Here is an 18,208-nt window from a genome sequence, read left to right as displayed (position 1 = left end):
TGGAGAAGGTATTGATTGTGTAGAAAATCGATACTTTCTCTAAAAATTAGAGTGAAAACTTTCCAATGGAATATATATCACTCATCAAAATACAGTCCCCAAACAACATTATCAGCCATGTCCAGCCCATTTATGCGCGCACACACACACACACACACACATCCCTCACTGCAGTTACACAACACTTCATGTTTCCTAAATAGAATAAATTCCCTCTTTCCTATTTCTGTGCCTTTGGACATTTTATCCTTTGCAGGGCATTCTCCTTTGAATTGACAAACTACTTATCCTTCAAAATGCAGCCAAAAAAATACTGCTTTCTCAATAAAGTCCTCCAGGAATCCCTCAGTGTCCCATAGCAATATGTTACCCTCTCAGCTCAATGTCCCTCAACCTTCTTTGCACTTAGGCACCCCTGGAATCTGGGACCATCTTGTTAGTAGCAGCAGCTCACTGGGATTCTATATAAAGGGAGTGGCAGGGCGAGGAGTGAGGGGACAATGCCTCTCTCTATTATAGAGTTGAAATTTCCACTCCTTCCCCACTCCTACGCCATCAAAAGTTTTGGTTTGTCCACCCCCAATTCCAAATTCTATAGCCAATCACTGCTCCAGTTATTTGTTTTGTCATAGCATCTTATAAATATTTGCTTATACCTCTGTCTCTAATACTAGATGCCATTATTTGTCTTTATAGTCATCATGCCACAACCCCTCATACATAGTAGGTGTTCAAAAAGTGTTTGTTCAAGGAAAAGATAAGTGAGTGAATGAATTAAGTAAAGGAATGATTTCTGGGACACCATAAGCAGTTAGCATCCATAATTAGTGAAGAGAAGAACCAAAAAAGAAAGTTCTTCAAACTGAAAAGAGAGGATGCTAACCAGTATCATGAAATCATATGAAAGCATACAACTCATTGGTAAAGGTAAATATATATTCAAATGCAAAATAAAATAATATTTTAATGATGATGTTTAAATCACATATAACTCTAGCATAAAGGTTAAAAGTCAAAATTAGTAAAAATAACTATACCTACAACAATTTTAAATGGGTACATAATATAAAAAGTTATAAATTGTGACATCAAAAATATAAAATAGTGGGGGGGGGGAGTAAAATGTTGAGCTTTGGTATGTGAATAAAGTTAAGTTGTTACCAACCTAAAATAGGCTGTTTATAAGATGTTTTATGTAAGTCTCGTGGTAACCACAAAGCAAAAAATTTATGGCAGATACACAAAAGATAAAGAATTCAAAGTGTACAACTACAGAAAATTATAAGATCAGAAAGGAAACAGTAAAAGAGGAAGAAAGGAACAAAGGATCCACAAAACAGCCAGAAAATAATTAATAAAATGGCAATATTGAGTCCCTACTTATCAATAATTACTTTAAATGTAAATGGACAAAATCAACAAAATGAAAAGACAACCTACAGAACAGGAAAAAATATTTGCAAACTGTATATCTGATAAGTGGTTAATATCCAAAATATATAAGGAAATGGGCTTACTATATGATCCAGCAATCCCACTTCTGGGTATGTATCCAGAGGGAACTCTAATTCAAAAAGACACATGTACCCCAATGTCCTTAGCAGCACTATATACAATAGCCAAGACATGGAAGCAACCTAAATGTCCATCAACAGATGACTGGATAAAGAAGCTGTGGTATATTTATACAATGGAATACTATTCAGCCATTAAAAAGAACAAAATAATGCCATTTGCAGCAACATGAATGGACCTAGAGATCATCATTCTAAGTGAAGTAAGCCAGAAAGAGAAAGAAAAATATCATATATCACTCATATGTGGAATCTAAAAAAAAAGAAAAAGGACACTATAAACTCATCTACAAATAAGAAATAGACTTGTAGATATAGTAAACAATCTTATGGTTACTGGGGTAAGGGGGTGGGAAGGAATAAATTTGGGAGTTTGAGATTTGCAAATGTAAGCCACTATATATAAAAATAAATTAAAAAAACAAATTTCTTCTGTATAGTACAGGGAACTATATTCAGTATCTTGTAATAATCTTTAATGAAAATGAATATATGTATGTATATGCATGACTGGGACATTGTGTTGTACACCAGAAATTGACACACTGTAACTAACTGTATTTCAATAAAAAACTGTAAACTCTAAAAAAACCAAAACACCCCACAAAATATATAAGGAACTCATTCATTTAATAGCAAAAACAAAAACAAAAACAAAAACAAAAACAAAACCCTCCCCCAAAGTGTCCAATTAAAAATGGCAAGAGGGGAGGAGGAGGGTATAGTTTAAGTGGTAGAGCAAACGCTTAGCATGCACGAGGTCCTGGGTTCAATCCCCAGTACCTCCATCAAAAAATAAATAAATAAAAGTCTAATTATCTCTCCTCACACACACAAAAATCGGCAAGGGACCTGAATAGACAACTTTTCAAAGAAGACATACAAATGGCCAACAGGTATATGAAAAGATGCTCAACACCACTAATCACCATGAAATGCAAATCAAAATGATGGTGAGATATCAATTCACACCAGTTAGGATGGCTATTATCAAAAAGTCAAAAGATAGCAAGTGTTGTGAGAATGTGGAAAAAAGAAAATCCTTGCACACTGTTGCTGGAAATGTAAGTTGGTATGGTCATTATGTAAAACAGTATGGAGGTTCCTCAAAAAATTAAAAATAGAACTACCTTATAATCCCGCAATCACATCTCTGAATATATATATATCAAGGCAATAAAGTAACCATCTCAAAGAGATACTTGTACTCCCATGTTCACTGCATTATTATTCACAGTAATTAATATGTGGAAACAATCTAAATGTCTGTCAACAAATGATAGATAAAGAATATGTGATATATATACATGTGTGTGTGTGTATCAATGGAATATTATTCAGCTTAAAAAAGAAAGAAATTCTACAATTTGCAAAAACATAGATGAACCTGAAGGATGTTATGCTATGTGAAATAAGCCAGACACAGAAAGCCAAATGCATGATCTCATATATTTATAGAATCTGAAAAAAAAAAAAGCCAACGCAGACTGTAACAGACTAAAATGGTGATTACCAGAGGCTAGGCTAGGAGGTAGGGGAAAAGGGGAGATATCAATCAAGGATACAAACTTTGAGTTATAAGATGAATAAGTCTTGGAGGCCTAATGTATAGCATGGTGACTATAGGTAGTATTAATGTATTATAAACTTAAAATTTTCTGGGAGAGTAGACTGCAAGTTTTAACCATACACACACACACACACACACACACACAACAGGTAACTATGGGAGGTGATGGTAATCAACTCACAATGTATATGTATATCAAAACATATTGTTGCACACCTTAAATATCTACAATTTTTATGTTAAAAATAAATAAATAAATAATTTAAAGAAACAATAAACAAATTTAAAAAAGAAAAACTCATCTGAACCTCAAGGTGAGTGGTTTCTTTCCTTCTAATGAATATACTACTTCCAGCCATTCTCTATCAAGATAAATAGACTCCATCATAAAAGGATGTCTGCTGAAAGCAAGAAAGTAGAAGAAACACTTCTGAAATATAACAAGCTGACAGAGTACATTCATTTCTAGCCTCAGGACTTCCTTCTGCACTAGTCTCCAACTTTAAAAAAATACTTGTTTACGCTCCAAGAAGGTGAGGCTGGGACGTCACCTCCAGATGGGTTCAGAAGGATAATTGCCTCTGATCAAGTTGTCTGTCAGCCATCACCGTTACTAGTACTGTGAGACAAGCTCCCTAAGTCAAGACTGTTTAACAACAACAAAAAAGGAATCACTGCTTTCTAAATGTTTCATTTTCCCAAGCAGATGGCTACCTTTTCCACTGTCTTAAAGGATTTTCAACTATCGTACTATATATACTAGCATACTACTTGCACAGAGCAGTAGTATATCCATGTATTAGAGGAAATAAACGTATTTATTTACATAGCTTATGGAGCATTTCCCTAAAATACTTCAGATGTTTTATTTCTTCATAACAACTGAATTTTGTCCATCAATTAGAAAAAATTGTAACACATTACCTGTTAATTATTTGAGGATTTAATTTTCTTGAGTGGTGGGAAGATTGTGAATAAAATAGAAATATCTTCAAATTTTCCAAAAATTTTATCTTTGATTCCATTTTACTACCACTTATCAGACAGATGGTGCAGGAATAAGAGAACAGTGATGAGGAGAGGAAGGAGCACACGGGAACCACGGTTAGCACTTTAAACTTTTATTTACACATCCGGTTATCAAGATCTGTTCTCATTTTTAGATTTTATAGAAAAATGGATTTAATGTGAAGATGTGGAACCTATCCATTTATTTGAAATATTTGATATACTATCAATTCAAATACAAACAGCTGAAAGAAAACTGAAACAGTTCATCAGTGTCAGAAATTTTCAGAAATATCTAGATGCACTGAACACAATAACTTAGTGACTGGAGTTTTTAATTTTCTCCCAGACAACTGGAAATCTTTGGATAGAGTCTTCTAAGTTGTTCTAAGATTCTCTCAAGCATATGAATACATGACAAATCATAAATAACATAAAAATATAATTGCAGCATACTCTGATGTTAACTCCGACACTTCTTTTTTTTAATTTTATCTTATTGAGTTATAGTCAGTTTACAATGTTGTGTCAATTTCCAGTGTAGAGCACAATTTTTCAGTTATACATGAACGTATATATATTCGCTGTCACATTCTTTTTCACCGTGAGCTACCACAAGATCTTGTATACATTTCCCTGTGCTATACAGTATAATCTTGTTTTATCTATTCTATATATACCTGTCAGTATCTACAAATTTCGAGCTCCTAGTCTTTCCCTTCCCACCCCTCTCCCCACTGGCAACCACAAGTTTGTAATCTATGTCTATGAGCCTGTTTCTGTTTTATATTTATGTTCATTTGTCTTTTTCTTTTCTTTTTTTTTTTTAGATTCCACATAAGAGCGATCTCATATGGTATTTTTTCTTTCTCTTTTTGGCTTACTTCACTTAGAATGACATTCTCCAGGAACATCCATGTTGCTGCAAATGGTGTTATATTGTCAGTTTTTATGGCTGAATAGTATTCCATTGTATAAATATACCACGTCTTCTTTATCCAATCATCTGTGGATGGACATTTAGGCTGTTTCCATATCTTGGCTATTGTAAATAGTGGTGCTATGAACATCTGGGTGTAGGTGTCTTTTTGAAGTAGGGTTCCTTCTGGATATATGCCCAGGAGTGGGATTACTGGGCCATATGGTAAGTCTATTCCTAGTCTTTTGAGGAATCTCCATCCTGTTTTCCACAGTGACTGCACCAAACTGCATTCCTACCAGCAGTGTAGAAGGGTTCCCTTTTCTCCACAGCCATTCCTACACTTCTTCACCAGAGTACAGGTCTTGTACCTAAACAGTTGTGTCAGTACTGAGTCTTAATTTGCCTCTCCCCTGTCCTGAATTTATATTTCTAACCCTGGTTGATCTTTTCTACATCCTCACATTGCACTATGCCAGACCAGTCACTTCCTGGTAACAGGACGATACACTAAAGATGGGAGAGTTTTGTGCACTTTGCAACTGTTCTAAATTCAGAGCTGCAAATGCAGGCTTTCCATTTCGGCCATGGAAACTTCATCAACCACATTTCGATTGCTCCTGTTATTACTGCTTCTGTTCCGAATTGCTGTTCTGTAAATCCTTATGCAAGAAGTAGAGATGGCACTTCTATGTGACTAAGGTCAAATGCTCTAAGCTTTCTTGCCTGAATTACCCTGAGTGAAAGTGATGGGACACCAATTGTGGCTTTCAGAATGAATAAACCCTGCTCTCATTCAACTGCTCTTCTCAAATTGCCCTTAGTGTCGAATTCCAAGTGGAATTATTTTATTATTGCTTAGACACTCTTTTTCCCCCCAGCTTTATTGAGATATAATTGAGATATAGCATTGTGAGACACAGTCTTGATGTAAATTTTGTATTAATGTACCATGACTTGGCTTTTTAACCAGCTCTTAGTCCTCAATGGACATTTTTGAAAGATGCTGATTAACTATTTAATGAGGAAAATACTCTGACTCACTCAACAAACTCTCCCCAAGTTTCTAAGCACCTTTGAATATAATTAAAACAGATAATGCTGGTGAGATGTCAGAAAGCTTCTTTTTTTCCACTAAAGCCAGAGTAATTCAGAAGAGTCTAAGATTGGTACAAATGGGATTCAATTTAAATATAAGGATCTAATTCCTGACTTTGAGGCTTTAAATCTTGTAGAATAGTAAAAGTTTGTCATCTTTTTTAAGAGTTCTTAGAATAGACAACGTTTACACAAATATTGAGAATCTACTAAATATCAAGCACTAAAACCAGTAAGACGGTCTTAGTTCCCATGAAGCTTGCAGTAGAAAATCAAGGCAGCTGACTAAACAAGAAACTATGATAAAGTTTGATGTGTGTTATGACAGAGGAAATTCAGGTACTCTGGCATCAAGGAAAAGTCAAGAAAAGATATTCTGGAAGAAGTGCTACCTAAAAAGATACTGAAGGGTGGGTGAGTTGCAGTTAGGAGAAAAAGGAAAAGAGGTGAAGAATGTTTGAAACATTCTCCAAAGCACTGATTTATTTGTGCTAATGAAAGCGCAGTAGAAACACAGAGCCGACAGAAATTCAGAATGAGACGGTGGAGTGGTTTGAGAGGAAGTTGAAACCCAAGGGTAAGAGTGGAGAGAAAATTGCAAGCCATGTTAAGGAACTTCCCCCCCTCCCAGGGAATACAGGAAGTTATTGAAGGGATTCTTATTTTACAAAAAAATGTCATTGGCAACAATATGGTCAAAAGATTAGGGACAAGTTAGAACGTAGGAGACCAAGTAAGAAGCTGTGAAAGGTAATGGCGACTTGGATTAGGATAATGGCAAAGGGAACAGAGAGAAATAAATGGAGTCTGGGGATTTTTAGAAAGTCAGATAGATTGGCTGGAAGGGAAGGGAAAGGAAAAGAAAGATGGGAAACAGGTAAGGAAGAAACAAGGTGATAGCTCAAGTGAGGTTATTACTGAGCTCAAAAATATGATTATAGGAATTTAAGCACAGAGCCCTATTTTCATCAAATAAAAATGGTTTAGATTATTCAGAGTCTTTCTTGTTCAACGGTTCTATAGGTATGTGTCTCCTAGTCACTTGGTGCTAAGACGCAATTTAATTTTTCATATTATCTCTAGCTCTAAGTACTCTCTGTGAAACAACCATCATCATTCAGACTTCTAATTAGCCATCCCCATACGTAGAAAGATAGCCAATGTTCACACTTCTAACAGTATAAAATGTCTGTGTGTAAATTTTGATCTACTGAGCATAATTTGAGAAGGTACAGATTGGGAAATTTTTTTTGAAAAGTTACGATATCTTTATTATTATTTATTTATTAAACATTTTTTATTGAGTTACAGTCATTTTACAATGTTGTGTAGATTGGGAAATTTTTGACGCAAAGTATTTTGAATTACACAGTGAAAGCATATTTTCTATATGACATGTATTCTCCTAGAGACAAAGAACTAATATATTTCTTTACATAGAAATAATTAAAAAAACAAAATCTTAATGAATTCCCAGTTAGATCCCATTTTAAAGGAGTATTAAAAGAATACAGAAAATTAATCTATTCACAATATGGGGGATCTTCAATATTTATATGTGGTTCTTTTAAAATATTTATTACATGTCTACAGAAATTATTGGTAAGAAAAATATACTGGAAAACAGTCTATTGACAACAGTTCCTATTAGAAGTACAGTGAATGTTTACAGAAAACTGAGTGAAATAAAAGTACTGAAAATAAACGTCATTCTGTCCTGCTCAGTATCAATATGCTGGGAATATATTTTAGAATCCTAACATTAATACAGAGGAACACAATGAAGTCCTAGTAATCAATGTATCATTGTGAAATACTGAGACTTTTTAGGATTTTTTCCTAAAAATATATCCATAGCACCTGCAGTAAGTAAAGGGTCTGGATGTGTACGTACGTCTAGTATAACAAACTCCTTACCTCCTCAGCCCCTAAATCTGTTTAGCTTCCTATGTTCCCTGTATTGTTGATGGTTTGCTCTTGCTACTAGGCATCAAAATAAAAATCTGGGAAGCATGCTGGAGCTCACCCCTGACATCTACTAAGTCTCTGATTTCAGCCAATTTTATTTCTTCAATTTGTTCAAATTCATCTTTTGTTCTCTAGAATCACCTCTGGCCCTCAAAGTCTCTTGCATGAATTTACTGCAATATTTTCCTAACTAGGATCCCCTCCCTCGAGCTTTTACTTTTCCTTCAAATCTATCATCCATGCTTCCACCAAAGAGATTTATCTAAAACATAGATCAGACCAGGGCACATGCTGTCTAAACTTCTTTATCAGCTTTCCAGTTTTCCTTTCAGTATACAGCTTTTATTTCTTTTTTGAAAGGTTTTTTAATGGAATTTCAAATGTTATGATCTCAGAGACTTCCAGCCTGATAATGACAGAACTTCTTGCATCAGACTAACAGTTCCTCAGAAAACAACTACAAACTCTGCACCAAATACTTTTAAAAACAACAATGTAAAAGCACTGGAGAGCGGCCAAAAGCAGGCAGAGAATGGAGGTGATCTGCCCCTTGCGATGAGGGAATTACATTGGATTCATACAGGTTTTCCCCTGAGGCCTTCTCTGGTCTCTGTGGTGTTTGAAATACAGAGCTCCAAAACAGAATTGCAGACTTATTGGCCTGAGAAGGGAAATGAAGTATTTCCCTTCAAGAAAAGATGAAGTCACAAAAAGGGAGGTCTTAAAGTTGCACATACATATGACGTCATTTATATGAAGAATCTAAAAAATAATACCAATAATGACACAAATGAAGTAATTATTATTTTGATTTCTTGAATATGTGTAAGCACATTTGACTGTCCTTTATGATTGGATTACCGCATTCTGTTGATTCTTACTTTGTAGTTGGCTTTATTCCTTTGGTAATTATGTAAGTTTAAAAAGCTAAAGATTTAATCTGTTCTTAGAAACAATTAGTACATATATGAAAACTAAAAAAGTGCACAGTATACTGTTTATATGTATTTACATGCAATATAATGTGAATGTGCATTCAAACTGTAATAATTCTACAAAATAAAACTGGAAAAAGGTTGCACATAAATATCCCCTCAAATCCTCGCTGATCTCCCCAACTGCAGGTGTGTGGGGAAGAGCGTCCAAGGAAGCCAGAGGGAAAATGACTGAAAGGCTGAAAGAACTAATCAAACATTTTAGCTGTCACCTGCTGCAGAGAAGCAGTTTAGGGTTCAAGTCCAACCAAATTAGAGGGGTTTGGTAAACATTTTGGGTTTTCCACTGAATTCCAGAAAGGTCACACATTGAAAATAAAGATAACATTCTAGGACTAAGGGATTTTCTCTTGAACTAAGAACAAAACTAAAATAGGCCTGATTTAGCAAATTGTCAAACCAATCCCTGTAGGTTCAAAACGATCTATAATACAACTGTCTCCTAGAATAAAACTTAACTCTGAGTAAGGGTTAGCAAACTACAGTCTATGGCTTGTTATTCAAGAACCTCAAGATAAAAATGGTTTTTACATTCTTGAAGGGTTAAAGAAGAGGAAGCAGAAGCAGAGGCAGGAGTGGCAGCAGCAGAAGAAACAAAAACCGTAAGAAGCCCGCAAAGCCTAAACACTTACTATCTGTCCCTTTATAGAAACAATTTTCCAGCTTATGGCATGTCTCCAAGGAACACAGCATAACTTAGTACTTGTACAGAGATGCTTAAACTTTTCAACTGTACCATAAAGAAAGTAAAAAATAAAAACTCTCCATGTCCCCATTTCCACTTCCCAAAGGTATTATTACTAATAGTTTCTTCTCTATCCATATATTCACACACATGCTTCTTAAAATACTATTACAGGTTGGATGTATTTACAGTATATACTACTCTCAAACCGCTTCTTAATACTTACTAATATATTCTGTTTTCTGTATTAACACACGTAACTCATTATTTTCAACTGCTGCTTAGAAACTCACTGTACCATGACTTATTTAATCAGTTCCCTGCAGGTGAATATTTAGTTTGCTTCCAACTTTTTTTTGTTATTATTGAAATATGCCTTGACGGTCTTCGCATGTGTTGCAGTGGGAAACATATTCATAGAATAAATTTCTAGAATAGGAATTTGGGTCCAAAATTTTACATATTTCAAATTTTGATAGTGATAAAAGATCTTCCATAAAGATTGTACCAATTACTAGAGTAGTATCAAAATATCTGCTTTCCTATTCACACACAAACAAAACAGAACCCAGCATAACCTGGGGTTTTATGATGTATCATCCACCGTGTCCCATATGCCATTAAAAATTACTAGTAATGTAAAGAAATAGGTAAATATGTCTCAAAGTCAAGAGAAAAATCAACTAATGGAAACAGATCCACAATGCTGGCCCATAAGAAATTCTTAAAACAATCATAATAAATATGTCACATATAGCTTCTATAGGTGAAGGGAGGAGAAATTCCAGGAGAGCTCTGTAAGCTGAAAATAACAAAAACACAAGTGGAAATCCTAGAACTGAAAATTCAATATCTGAAATAAAAAATGCATTGTTTGGAATTATTGGTAAAATTGCATACAATAGAAAAAAATCAATAAGCATGAAGACTATGTAAGAAAACTCCTCCAACTTGAGCACATAGAGATAAAAAAAAGCTTCAAGGATCTATAGGGCAGTATCAAGCAGTCTAACTTATGGGTAATTAGAATTCCAGCCGAGAAGAGAGACAGTGGGTTAAAAAATGTATATATCTATATATATACAGACTGATAAACTGAAAAAAAAAGTCTAAATTTGGTTGAAAACTATGATCCAAAGATTCAGGAAGCTCAGTGAATTCCAAACAGGGTAAATACAAATGGTATGGTTTCAGTTTGCTTCAGAGAAAGGTGGAGGGAACCCGTGAAGTCGGAGGCTGACTTCACAAAGCTCATCTACAGCTCTGCAAAGAGTGCTCACCTCTCCATGAGGACAAAGCCTCGGTCCCTGGTTAAAGTAGTTGGTAAAGAAAAAATGAACTTTATCCTCAGTTGCCAAATTGGTATACATCTATTATTTATTCAATTTCTACTATGTGCTAGCCATTTGGGTGCTTTAACACGTCCTGTCATTTAATCCACACAAATTTATGTATAATTTTACAGACCCTATGACTCACAGACGTTTGTAGCTTGCTCCAGATCATAAACCTTGTAACTTTTGGAAGTAGAATTTAAGTACAATTTTGTCTATAAATGAAACCTATACTCTTTCTACCAATCTTTTATCTTAGACCCCCTCACACACATATATACATACACAGAGTTCAATAATTATTTGCTAATTTAATGACTAATGTTAAATTATTACATGAATCCAGTGACATCTTACTCACTGTCATTCCCCAGATTTGGTCAGATATGTCCTGCAACCAGCAAGTGAAGCTCTGCCCACACCCTGATCCAAACCTGGCCAAAGCAGTTAAATATTTGCAGCTTCAGACTCATCCACTGATTCAATCTAGAATTACTCTTATTTCGCTGAACAGAGTAGTTAGTGTCCCAAGATCATCCCATCAGGCTACTTTCTTTGCTCAACATCTGGCTGATTTGCTCTATGATTTAGTTCTGAGCTCATACTTTAGTTTCTTACTGTGTATTCCCCTTGCTCACTTAGGCCTGGGGCTGCTCTCCGGCGAGAGCCCAGTCATCAAGATATCTACCCTTCAGTATGAGTGGACCCTACCCTCTTTATCCACTGGCAGGGATTCTGAATCAAATTAAATGGGTGATTTTGAGTCACACTAATGACTTGGAAAACACTCTGTCTCCCTTGGTTATCAAACACCAGCCTAGACTGAGTACCAGTTTACTTTTTGGTCCTACAGGCATTCAGAAATGTTCTGTTATGCATGACTATAATGATCATTCTAACAACGAAGGTCATGTCCTGAAAAATCATAGTATTTCCCAATTACCCGATTCCATCCTTTATGCACCGGGCAGATATAGTGGTCTCAAATGCCCAGCAGCAGAGCCTGCTTAAGATTGTGGAGGTTTCAAAATCCAATCCTCATGAACATTTATCTGAATATGAAGAGTGGTAGTATTTGTGGTTGGTGAGCATTCAATCTGAGGTAATACATCTGAAAAGTTTGCCTTTACAAAGTAACAGAGGTAATATTAATGAACATTTATTGAATATTTGTATGGGCCAGATTTACACATGTAGTGTCTCATTTAGTCCTCACAACAACCATAAAAGAGGAGTGTGGTAGGGAGAATAATGGTCTCCAAAAGATGGACACACTCTAATCCGCCTAACCTATGAAAATGTTACTTCACAATGCAAAGGAGAAGTAAAGTAGCAGATGAAATTAAGGCTGCTAATCAGCTGGCTTTAAAATAGGGAGAATATTGTTAGTTATCTGGGTGGGCCCAACGTAACCAGAAGAGTTCTGTAAATGTGGAAGACAGAGGCAGGAGAGTCAGTGTCAGAGTGATACAGTGTGAGAAAGACTTAAATGGCTGTCGCTGGCTTCGAAGATGGAAGGAGATCACGAGCCAAAGAGCGTGAACAGCCTCAAGAAGCTGGAAAAGGCAAGAAAGAGACTCCCCCGTGGGGTCTCCAGAAGGAATGAAGCCCTGCTAACATCTTGATTTTAGTCCAGTGAGACCCACATCAGACTTCTGACCTGCAAAACTGAAAGATAATTGTGTGTTGTTTCAAACCACTAAATTTGTGATCATTTATTACAACAGTAATAGGAAACTAATACAGGGAGCTACTATTATTCCTCTGAATTTAAGGTGAGAAATTTTGAGTCCCAGCTGAGGGGAGTTAATTACCTCAATGGACAAATACCTTGTTATGAGACAGTCTCACAGTTTGGATTATGAATATGGTGAAATTTCTGCTTATTTTCTTTAATGACTTTGTAATTTCTGCTACCCCTCTCCCCAAAATGGATGTGACACACTGGTTGACTGTACTTATAGTCATATAGCATGTGGCTTTAAAAACTAGAAAACTGGCCTGCATATAATAAAGGAATTTTTCTGAAAAATTTTCATCTCGCAATCACGGGATGAATATTTCACATACCTCAAATGACAAAAGCATCCTCCCAGCACCAGTAAAATTTCCATGTAAGAAGTTCAGGAACTAAAAAAAAAAAAAAAAAAAAGTCAATAAAAGGGAGTTATCCAAGCAAAGAAATCTATCAGAAAATGGTTTAAATCTATCAGAAAATAGCTTAAAACTGGGAACAGCATATGGATGTTTATAACCAAGCTAAAATGCCATTTTCTATTGTTGACTGTATAAATCAAACTGCTGTATCTCTTGAAGTCAACTAGCTCATATTAGCGTTCTTGGTATGTAGCAGAGCTTTAGTGTTTGTGCCAAATTCCTTAGAAGTGTCAGACACATCACAGGAGCATATTTCATGATAAGCCCATGTGTGTTTTTATTAAATATTACAGTAAATCCTCACCTGCATAACTCTGAATAACATATTTCTGTGTTAAATCCTTCACCAGGCAATGATTTACAGGGAACAAAAATGCCTCAAGCACCTTCATTTTTAGCACTTTGTTCCAGTGACTTAAATCTATAGCTTACTTCATGAGCAAAGTATACACTGATATATCTAATGGGGCCTAAGCCCTATTTGGCTTAAGATACCATCCTCCAGGAAAATGAAATGCGGTTGCTAGTATGAAGTCAGCTAGTAACGTAAAAACTATGTTTAGCAATTTATGAATTTCATTTGTAAGGCTGCAAAGAGCCAAGACAACAAGTGTCTTAATCATTTGTTCCTTATCCTATTTCCACCCACTGACAGGCAGCATCTGGGTGGCTCCTAGGGCTAAGCTTAGGAGTCTGCCCAGGGAAGAGCTCTCACACTGACAGGGCTCTCTTCCACCCCTCACACTCAAGCTCCCTCCAGGTCCAGCAAATGAACACTCAGGAACAAGTTCTCACATGTGCTTAGGCCATGTATTCAAGTCCCCTTTGTCATGGACTTTCATTTCTGACTTTCTGTCTTGAATGACTTAGAAAGACTAAAGATGTGGAAGAGTATTTTTCATCTCACGCATCTCCAATTATTCTATGTATACATCTTGGCTACATTAGTCACCTACAGGCACAATATTGCTGCATGACAAATGAGCCCCCAAAACTCAGCAGCCCATAGCAATAAGCATTTATTCTTAAATTTGTGGATCTGCATGTGATATGGTTTAGCTAATCTAGGCTCTCTTTCAGGCTATGGGTTGGCTGGCCTTGGCTCCTGGCTACAGGTACAGATCAAGTCTGTTTCAGTTATCTTTGTCTGGGACTAGGCTGATGGGGAAACAGCTATCCAGGGCATGTTCTTCTCATGGTAGGACACTGGAGCACAAGAGGGCAAGCAGAACCATTCAAGTACATTTGTGGTCTCTGCTGTGTCACCTGAAGCAAGTAATGTGTCCAAGCCCAAAATCAAAGAATAGGAAAAATACAGTCCACACACATGAGAGTAAGGCAAGGGAGGGAATGATATAAATCTCTCATGGGAGAGTGAAGAATTGAGACCAAAATGCAATCTACCACACTGGCCCATGTCCATAGGATATATTGGGCTTCCTAGCGAACCAATTCCTGAAAGGAGTGGAGTAGAGGAGTGTTTAAAAAAAAAAAAAAAAAGCAAACTGCAGTTAGAATACCTATGAGTTCCCAGCAATAAATCAAACCGGGCAGTTACACATTAGATGGTTTTGTTTGCTGGAATCCATAATTCTCACATTTTTAGCATAACTGTAATTCATCCACACCTTCTTTTACAGTTATTCTCCCATTTTCCCCCTGTGTAGATATTCTACTACTAGCACTGAGTTATTTAAAGATATTGATAGACTTGGAGTTTGAAAAGCCACATTTTTAGTCGCAGATCTCCCGTGTTTTTTTGAAGTAACCCTGAGTGAGTCCTTGTGTGAGTCCATGGCCTTGTCTTTAAACTATAACAACACCTGTGCTGCAGAGTTCTTGCAAGGATTAGACATAACACATGTAATACTTCTGGCACATGGTAGGGGTCCAAAAAATAGGAACAGACTTTCTTATAATTTGTCCTTCCTCTCTCCCCTTCTCTCTGCTCTTTCACCCAGCATCCACCACAGAAATTCATGTGTTGGTTCAGAATGGTCAGTGGACATCTGACCATTTGTCCATTTTGACCATTTGTGAGAAGAAAAATAATAATTTGGGGCCACGCCATTGGGGGTCATCAGGAGCGCACCATCTGGAGATCTTTCTCGCAAGTCGCAAGTCCCTGACTTTGTTCTCATTCCTGTGGAATATCTTGGAAGAAATGTAACAAATACAGAATGTCAAGCATATCTGTGTCTAACCATACCATCAGTTTTCAACGAGGCTACAAAGAAAAACAAATTCCACTTCCTGCCACAGCACTTCAGGTCAATAGGTTTTAGAAGCTTTAAATATTCCTTTATAAGAAAGGAGTCCTTGAGATCTAATACTCCACCTCAACCTTGATGTCTGACCCCACTTCGACTTCCTAATATATGTTATAATTCTAACTTATCAATAAATAGTGTAGTCGACTAATCACAGTCTATTTCAAGAAGGTATACCACTGTATTCTTGGCACAGCAGATGCTCTATGAATATTCGTCAAATAAATAAATAAAAGAATTAATGACTAAACCTAAATTTTAAACTCTAGAACTTCCTAATTAAATACAAACCAAGTCCATTAACTTTACTTCTCAACTCAAAATGCATTTTTATTACCTGCTCCGGATTGACTTTAAGCTGTGATTTCAAATAGCTGTCAGTTCGAGGTGTTCATATTTGAATTATAATAATTTATTCTTTGAGATTTACTGTGTAATAGCTTATTTTCTACTTTATATGCATGCAGCATTTAGGGGTTAAAGAGGAGGTCATTATAATCTAACCAGAGATATATTTAAATTTATAAAATGAAAAATAATGCTAAAATGAAGCTCTCATTGTTTCATAGTTTGATCTTTAAACAATTGGGTTTTAACTTTTTAATTCTCATAAAATGATATAATTGCACTTAGACTTATTTATCATATTATCCTTGCTTTAGAATAAAAGACAAATGCTTGGGAATCATTTGAAGGGATTATCATAAAAGCAAACTTCAGAATTTGAACTGAAGCAGCAGTTCAAGAGCTGCCAAGGAATTTACTGAACAATAAAATTACGTGAGTGTCCATGTGTGCACACATATATGTATATACATGTATATGTACCATATATACAATATATTCCAATCCACTAATTGATATAAATATATATGTAATGCATAATAATGTATGATATTTTATTCATATAGTTTTATTCATATAATGTACTTATAATGCAAAAGTTTAAATATAGTTTCAAACAATGCATTAAACCTTAGACTGTACTTTTAGTGGAAACATTTCTAAGTAAAATGATTTTTTCCTAGTCACATTAATTTAATTTGAATAATTTATAAAACTATAAGAAAAAATAAAATTGAATATAATGAAGATACTCCTACAATTCTCACTGGCACCATCTAGGGAAAAAAGCTCTATTAAATTTTTGGTGTATTTCTTTTTTTTTCTTGTGAAGGTATATGGGGGTTGGGGAGAATTAACAAAATTAAAGTAATACTGCATAAACAACTTTGTTTTCCATTTCTTTCACTCAACAATACACACTATAGAATAAACATACCTTTCAAAGGTCTTTATTTGCATCATTTTAATGAGTGTATAACATTCTATACTATGTGTTTACCCAATCCTCTAATTTTGGAATTTAAGGTATTTTAAATTTTCTAATGTCATGAGCAAGACAATAATTATGGTCTGCTGCTAGCTACTCTGTTCAACCCAAAAGCAAGTTTTAACCTAAGTACACAGTAATGCCTTTTTTGGCCAGATTTTCAAACAAGGACAACTTTTTAGTCAACCAGGTACTTACCCCTGGTTGAACCAGTCAGAATCACCAGAGAGTATATGTTCACAGGGTAGAGAATAGGGCCAATCAAAGTGCAGTAAATGTAGTGGAATTCAAAGGTAGGCAAGATGGTTTGGGGTGGTACAGGGACACATGAGTAGTTATACATTTGGTTTTAATGAGTAATAAAGTATTATCAATAAGGCAACCTCTTTGCATGAATTCTTACGTCAGTTTTAGTGATGATTTTTGCCTCTCATTCATTCATTGAACAAACATTTATTGAGAATCTCCTAGATCCTAGGCTCTGTTTTTAAGCATTGGGGATTTCACTATAAACAAGACAGGTAAGATTTCTACCCTCAGGAGGCTTATATTCTAACAAAATAAACAATAATTAAAAAGTAAACAAATAATAGTTTAAGTTCAGGAGGAAATAAAGGAAAGTAAGATAATGGAACATGACTGGGCAGCCTTGGCTTCATTTTGGGTAGAGAGGTCTGGGTACTTCTTTTCACAGAAAGTACTCCTCCTATGAAATGAAGGAAAGAGATGTGTGAAGATCTAGAGGAGTAGCATTTTCAGCAGAATAGGCAAGAAGGACAAAGACCTGAAAGAGAGAGTAAGCTTGGTGCATTCCAGGAAACAAAACCAGCCTGCTTGACTTAGGCAGACTGAGCAAGGGAGAGCTGGTAAAGATGAGGTCAGAAGGGTGATTCTGCAGCCAGATCATAGAGGGCCTTGTAAGACTTGATAAGGATTTACTTTGTTCAAAGTGTAACAATAGCAAGCCACAGGATGGTTTTAATTGTGTTTATTAAACAAATTCATATTTTGAAAGTATAATCTGCTGCTCTATGGGGAATGATTGGAAGAATACAGGAATAAAAATAAGATAACAAGTTAGGAATTTAATTAATGCCACAGCCAGATATAATAACTTGGACCAAAATGATAGAGGTGGATGTGGTGAGAATTGCTAGATTCAAGGTATGCTCTGAAGGTACAGCTGCTAAGACTTATTGATGAAAGAGAAATGAAGTTTGAGATAATAAAGGATGGCATCCAGACATCTGATTATGTAACTCAGGCAATGGTGATGCCATACACTTAAAAAGAGAGT

At 35.6% G+C, this 18,208-nt stretch overlaps 1 long non-coding RNA gene across 1 annotated transcript in view; it reads right to left on the bottom strand.

Moving 5' to 3' along the window:
- The window catches only part of LOC140695999 (uncharacterized), a 140,254-nt gene that overhangs the window by 12,261 nt on the left and 109,785 nt on the right, over positions 1-18,208 (bottom strand). Inside the window, exon 4 of the long non-coding RNA XR_012071907.1 lies at positions 13,222-13,281. This is a non-coding gene — a long non-coding RNA (uncharacterized lncRNA). The remainder of the gene's footprint in view (positions 1-13,221; positions 13,282-18,208) is intronic.

This window comes from Vicugna pacos, chromosome 4 (assembly GCF_048564905.1).
Source record: "Vicugna pacos chromosome 4, VicPac4, whole genome shotgun sequence".
Classification (NCBI taxonomy): Eukaryota; Metazoa; Chordata; class Mammalia; order Artiodactyla; family Camelidae; genus Vicugna; species Vicugna pacos.
Note: the sequence above shows the minus strand (reverse complement) of the source record. Positions and strands in the feature narration are given on the sequence as shown.